This window comes from Euphorbia lathyris, chromosome 6 (assembly GCF_963576675.1).
Source record: "Euphorbia lathyris chromosome 6, ddEupLath1.1, whole genome shotgun sequence".
NCBI classification, from domain to species: domain Eukaryota; kingdom Viridiplantae; phylum Streptophyta; class Magnoliopsida; order Malpighiales; family Euphorbiaceae; genus Euphorbia; species Euphorbia lathyris.
The window spans coordinates 70,132,087-70,139,609 of NC_088915.1; the positions used below are offsets into that span (position 1 = coordinate 70,132,087).

At 30.6% G+C, this 7,523-nt stretch overlaps 1 long non-coding RNA gene across 1 annotated transcript; it reads left to right on the forward strand.

The window, feature by feature from the left end:
* Positions 1 to 3,375: 3,375 nt before the first annotated feature.
* On the forward strand, positions 3,376 to 6,514 carry LOC136231882 (uncharacterized). The gene is made up of 3 exons (XR_010690168.1): positions 3,376 to 3,522; positions 3,924 to 4,169; positions 6,312 to 6,514. It is a non-coding gene; the product is annotated as an uncharacterized lncRNA (long non-coding RNA).
* Positions 6,515 to 7,523: the final 1,009 nt, after the last annotated feature.

Genomic DNA, 7,523 nt, shown 5'->3' on the forward strand with positions numbered 1-7,523 from the left:
CGTGTACAATATACCTTAATCATGCATCAAGTATTAAAGGAACATTGTAAAAGGGTCATTGAGCATGTATGAAGCATGTATTAAAGGGTAAATTTAGGCTAATTGCATGTAGTGATATGGCTTGCAAATGATAAGATATATTTTGATTAGATAGAATATACATATACATACATACTAAATAGCAAGCTCTACGTAAAGGGTTATGTATGTACATTGGCCATACTCTTACTATGTTCCTTTTCACTCGGCTTGATATCGTAACAACAACATTCAACATGGTGATAGGTTTATGATGCATTCAGCACAAACAACGTTCTTTGTAGTGACAACATCATAAACCTCATTATCAAGTTCATTGTACAACGAGTACAACCCAAGTGGAAGGAACATTGTAAAATGGTCAGTTTAGTCTACTTGCATATACATACGAACTGAATAGAGAGCTCTACGTAAAGGGTTAATATACATATACATACGGACTGATGTCTTTTGATATGACATGAATATACATATAAATATGAACTGAATAGCAAAGCTCTACGTTATATTACAAAAGGGGGGATGAGGGTTGCCTTTTGGTTGTAATTGAAGGTCCAAAGCTCCTTAACTATTTTGACTAGAGAAAGGAAATTTGGAATTGAAATGAGAACCACATTTGGAGCTCACATTGCCTTTCGATTCTCCTTTCTCTTAGCCAAGATAGTTTAGGAGATCTGGACACCCTCATATCCACTTTGCATACTCCTCAGTCCATATCCGGGCGAGCCTCTCATACTCTTCCCTATTGTTATTGTATTGCTCAGCAACTGCTTCTTGTCCAGGATATGGCTCCTCATTGTGGGGCTGTAGAAGTAGATCATATAGGTTCCACAAACACTACAAAATGCATAGAATAATTAGATCAAAAATATGATGTTGTGTTTTTATCAAATGAAATAGATAAATGGTTGTATTATACCGTGGCAGTGGATAAGTGATGGGTATTAAGGATACGGGGAAGACAAATCAACCCCTGAGGAACCACGTTAGGATGATATATCATATTCCAGAAGCGAAACTGAGAATAAGAGGAGACATTTATTAGTGTATGTTTATATGTCATGTAGGTGATTATATCTTACTGATCTGAGTTAATATTACTCTTACAGGACTGTTTGGGAAATCCGGAGAGTAGCTACTTCTGATTTCAAATACGTGCAAGTGTGAAAACCGGAAATATGCTGACAACGTGATGAAAAAACATGAAAAATGGTGAAACCCTGGAAAAACAAAAAGAAAACATGAAAAGTGGAAATGGAAAAAAAATGAGAAATAGTGAAAATGCCATTGTGAAAAGACCTCTCCCTTCTTAAAACGCTTTCAAACTTTTTTTTAATCTTAGATCATTTTTAAGACTTGAGATACAATATTAATGTGTTTTTTTGAGTTAAATTTTATTCATCTTTATCCATTTTGTCAGTTAAATTTTATTAATGTGTTTTTTTTAGTCCTTAACTTGAAATTTTATTGATCTTTATCCCTTTTGTCAGTTAAATTTTCATAGAATTGAATGTCCTTAGAAGAAAGTTGAATACTTAAGATCAAATTACGATTTTCCGAGTTCAAAACTAAAAACTTCATTAATAGTGAATCAACTATTTTGTTAAAAATTTATGAAAAGCGTTTTTCTTCTTCGTATTTTTTTCCTAAAAAAGAAGGGATAATAAAATTATATCACGAAATAGATGCTGGGGCCAAACAAACAAACATATGTTATGAATCTTGTCATCTACATTTCACATGTGCGTCATTTTATCAGCAACAAATCATAAACATATGTTGGGATGTGAAAAAAATTAAAAAATATATCGTCTTTTGTACGAATTAGACAAAAAAAAAATCAAAAAGTTCACCAATTTTATAAATATTAATCTCAAATTTTATTATTAAATTACAAAAAACATGAAATCATTTTTTAGAACGAATTGATATGCAATTGGTGCAAAATAAAGAACAAAAATATTTGTGTTTTATAATAGTATCTGAAACTGACCCAAATTATCAACGTTATGGGTAAAATTGCTCTTGGCTACAAAGATTAGGTATAAAATTACACTGTTTTAAATAGGGTAAATAATCATAAGGTCTCTATATTTTTACCTAATACTTTTTTTTATTAAAATTTTTACCTAATACTTAATCTCTATGTTTTTACCTAATACATTACTTAGTCCTTACGTTTGAGTCAATGGTTAAACTTTACTAAATAAATTTTAAAATATCAAAATCACCCTTTACTTTTGTTTTAATAATAAACATCTATTTTTCTTATTTTATATTTTTTCTCTTTTTTTCCTACCTATCACAATCTTCCCAATATAAAGTAATTGATATATAAATTTTTATATAATTAAAGAACTTTAATTGAGTAACATAAAATTTATTGAATGATTGAAAAATATTTCAAAATTATGAAAGTAGGAGCAAAACTATAATTGTAAACAGTAATTTTTTTACATCTCTAATAAATTTTACGAATTAAGAAAAAATATATGATTTTTCCTAGAGATCATGGGTTCGAATCACATGGGGTGGAGTGGGTTGAGGGTTTTCCTTTGTCCTTAATGTAATTTTTCTTTGTTTAATGTAAGTGCATTGCACACAACTTTAAAAAAAAATTATATTAAAAAAATAATTACAATGTTAAAAAATAAATAATATATTTTTTCAAGTATATTAAGTGTATTTGTAGTTCAAAAACTTTATTAAAACTATTTAGATTAAATTTGAAATTAGAAGATAATTTTTTTAAGTATATAACTAGGGACAATTTTGGACTTTCATTTACATAAACAAATAGAAAGATTAAATAATTGATTAAAATAAAACTTAAAATCTTATATGATGGATTTATTATAATGTGTTAAGTAATAAAATAAGCACCTTATAATTGTTTACCAAAAATATTAGGGACATTTTTGCCCCTTGCACCTTTCTTTTTTATGCTGGTGCCTTACTTTCCTTCTGCAAATCACGCGCATCATGTGATCCAGCTCTTGCCAGCTTCAGTAGGTGTCATATGATGGAGGCTCTTTCAGCACGTCATCCCTCCAAACTTCTCTTTTTAATGGTCGTCTGGCTCTGTTTTCAAAGAGAGAGAGAGAGGTGTAAGAATGGCTGCTTCTGAGGCGAGGAAGAAAGGTAACCATTGTAAACTTCTAGCTTGAAATTATTAAGAAATGAGAAGAATTCTGAATAGATGGATTATTTAAGAAATGAACAGATCTAGAATAGTTCTTGCCAGCCGGGATGGTTGAGAAGGGAAAACAACTTTCATATGCATCTGATCTGATTCATATGATGATTTTAATTTTCTTTTTGCAGGAACAACGGTGGTCAAGAAAATGGAAGAAAAATCATGTCCAGATATGAGTGCTCCAGCCCATCTTCTGAGAACTCATATCAAATCAGATGAAAAAAAGGATTGCAGAATGTTGTCGGCGAAAACTCCCTTCTCAGGCTCAGGACAAAATAAGAGTTCAAGTAAGCTGATTTGTAGAATAACTAATCCCTTATTGCTTGTTAAATATGCATTATTTAAGGAAAAAAACATGAAGTTTTTGTATTGGTTCCTTTTAATTTATTGTTTTTGGCTTTCAATCGAATTATTTTTGTCTTTCAATCGAATTATTTATTGATGATCAATGCCTTTTGTTTAGTTTCAGATTAGCATTACAGTCTTGTTTAGTTTCGGATTAGTAACATTTATGATCAATGCCTTTTGTTTAGTTTGATTAAAATTTGTATATCAAGCCTTGCAAACTCTTGATATTCAACATTGATGGTTATTTGACCCTTAAATTTAACTGATAAAAAAAAGTGATATCCTTGTTGTGGAATAAGAAGCCTTCGATCTTAATACATGTAATATATGCTTTTCCTAGGTGCATGTCAATGGGTTGGCCGATATACCTTTTATTGCTATGCTATAAACAACATAGCCTTTGATGATCCCAGCAATAGACGATGTTGTTGATATGTACCTGTTCCTGTGGATGATGTCAATAAAGGGAGATGATGCTTCCCAACCACAACAGCCTCATGTTTACAGGAACGATCAGGGTACAGAAGACCCAACCACAACTGCACAATGCTGGGCATTTTGAATTAGAAGAAGGATATGCAGGAGGGTAAGTATCAATTTAGGCACTACAAAATAGCACAAATATAACGTTAATTTGAGAGATAAGATGGAGTTTTTCATCCTATTAAAATCGCAGGATTTGAGGGATAAGAAACTTATCCCTTATTTAAACTAATCCCACCTCTTTATACCACCCGCTTCTGGGTATAGGATAACTTATCTCGTGTTTTTTTATCCATATCCCACCTCCTATATCCCTTCTAACAAACACTCCGAAAGAGTATAAATAAAATAAATACACAAATTACATGGGGCCCAAAAAGAAAATAAAATTAATATTTAGAAAATTAAAATAATTACGACAAGTATATAATAAATGTTGATGTAAAATGGGTCAATGACTAAACTGAAAGAAATAAAAAGTTCAAAATTAGAAAACGTTGTTCTAGGCGGTATGATACCTGTTGGTACGGGATTCAAAAGATTCGTGCAATACGCTAAAGCATAAAACAGCTGCAAAGCTAGAAATGCTTTATAGAGATTGCGATACCAATGTACGACTTCCAGAGGAAGTCCGTTTTAAAGACCTGATAGAAAAGGAACTTTTTTTTTAAATGAATAAAATAAGAGGGTTGTCTAGAGACTAAATGAACAAATAAGAAGTTCGTCAATGGAATAAAATGAACATAATAAAAAGTTGCAAAAATGGATACAAATGAATGCAATAAAATGATTATAAACTCATGGCACAGTTACACTGTTCCTATTATAGGGTTCATCCTCTAATCTGAATCCTCATTCCAAAAATGTATTTTTATTAGTCAATAATGTCAACTGGTGATATTATCAATGAATTTAGGGTGTCATTTAAAATGCTTTCAGACAATCTCAATGTTGGTGGTACCACCAACAAGAAAAAGGGAAGAAAAAACACCCAACTAATCCAGTTAAAATTAACATTTCTATGTGAAATATGGACCTAATTTAATTAACCAGACCTTAATTAATTCTGAAATTAACTTAAGAACAAAGAACACCTAATTAAATATGAAAATGCTAGAAAACCATTGCTAAAACTTGTTTTTTTTTATCAATGAAATTGATTGACCTAATCACACTTCATTAACTCTATTTATAGGGTTTATTAGGGAAAATAAGTCTGATTTGGGATGCTGAAACTTGAGTGTTAGAGAAGGCCATATGAGATAGTTCCTTTAGAAGATTTTTAATTTGTTGCTACATCATAGAATTAAGAGATTATTGTGTTCTCAGGAATGCATATTTTCTTTACTAATGTCATCTCATCAACATCAACTCCTTATAACGTTTCTGCATTCAGTGTCTATATTCGTTTGTAGGATATTTTATGAAGATTATGTTTTAGAAATAATGTATCATGTTCCCATGTCCATTTCGGTTCCATATCCATGCAACATATGGTCAGTTTAGTCTACTTGCATATACATACGAACTGAATAGAGAGCTCTACGTAAAGGGTCAATATACATATACATACGGACTGATGTCTTTTGATATGACATGAATATACATATAAATATTAACCCAATAGCAAAGCTCTACGTTATATTACAAAAGGGGGGATGAGGGTTGCCTTTCGGTTGTAATTGAAGGTCCAAAGCTCCTTAAGTATTTTGACTAGAGAAAGGAAATTTGGAATTGAAATGAGAACCACATTTGGAGCTCACATTGCCTTTCGATTCTCCTTTCTCTTAGCCAAGATAGTTTAGGAGATCTGGACACCCTCATATCCACTTTGCATACTCCTCAGTCCATATCCGGGCGAGCCTCTCATACTCTTCCCTATTGTTATTGTATTGCTCAGCAACTGCTTCTTGCCCAGGATATGGCTCCTCATTATGGGGCTGTAGAAGTAGATCATATAGGTTCCACAAACACTACAAAATGCATAGAATAATTAGATCAAAAATATGATGTTGTGTTTTTATCAGATGAAATAGATAAATGGTTGTATTATACCGTGGCAGTGGATAAGTGATGGGTATTAAGGATACGGGGAAGACAAATCAACCCCTGAGGAACCACGTTAGGATGATATATCATATTCCAGAAGCGAAACTGAGAATAAGAGGAGACATTTATTAGTGTATGTTTATATGTCATGTAGGTGATTATATCTTACTGATCTGAGTTAATATTACTCTTACAGGACTGTTTGGGAAATCCGGAGAGTAGCTAATTCTGATTTCAAATACGTGCAAGTGTGAAAACCGGAAATATGCTGACAACGTGATGAAAAAACATTAAAAATGGTGAAACCCTGGAAAAACAAAAAGAAAACATGAAAAGTGGAAATGGAAAAAAAATGAAAAACAGTGAAAATGCCATTGTGAAAAGACCTCTCCCTTCTTAAAACGCTTTCAAACTTTTTTTTAATCTTAGATCATTTTTAAGACTTGAGATACAATATTAATGTGTTTTTTTGAGTTAAATTTTATTCATCTTTATCCCTTTTGTCAGTTAAATTTTATTAATGTGTTTTTTTTAGTCCTTAACTTGAAATTTTATTGATCTTTATCCCTTTTGTCAGTTAAATTTTCATAGAATTGAATGTCCTTAGAAGAAAGTTGAATACTTAAGATCAAATTACGATTTTCCGAGTTCAAAACTAAAAACTTCATTAATAGTGAATCAACTATTTTGTTAAAAATTTATGAAAAGCGTTTTTCTTCTTCGTATTTTTTTCCTAAAAAAGAAGGGATAATAAAATTATATCACGAAGTAGATGCTGGGGCCAAACAAACAAACATATGTTATGAATCTTGTCATCTACATTTCACATGTGCGTCATTTTATCAGTAACAAATCATAAACATATGTTGGGATGTGAAAAAAATAAAAAAATATATCGTCTTTTGTACGAATTAGACAAAAGAAAATCAAAAAGTTCACCAATTTTATAAATATTAATCTCAAATTTTATTATTAAATTACAAAAAACATGAAATCATTTTTTAGAACGAATTGATATGCAATTGGTGCAAAATAAAGAACAAAAATATTTGTGTTTTATAATAGTATCTGAAACTGACCCAAATTATCAACGTTATGGGTAAAATTGCTCTTGGCTACAAAGATTAGGTATAAAATTACACTGTTTTAAATAGGGTAAATAATTATAAGGTCTCTATATTTTTACCTAATACTTTTTTTTTATTAAATTTTTTACCTAATACTTAATCTCTATGTTTTTACCTAATACATTACTTAGTCCTTACGTTTGAGTCAATGGTTAAACTTTACTAAATAAATTTTAAAATATCAAAATCACCCTTTACTTTTGTTTTAATAATAAACATCTATTTTTCTTATTTTATATTTTTTCTCTTTTTTCCTACCTATCACAATCTTCCCAATATAA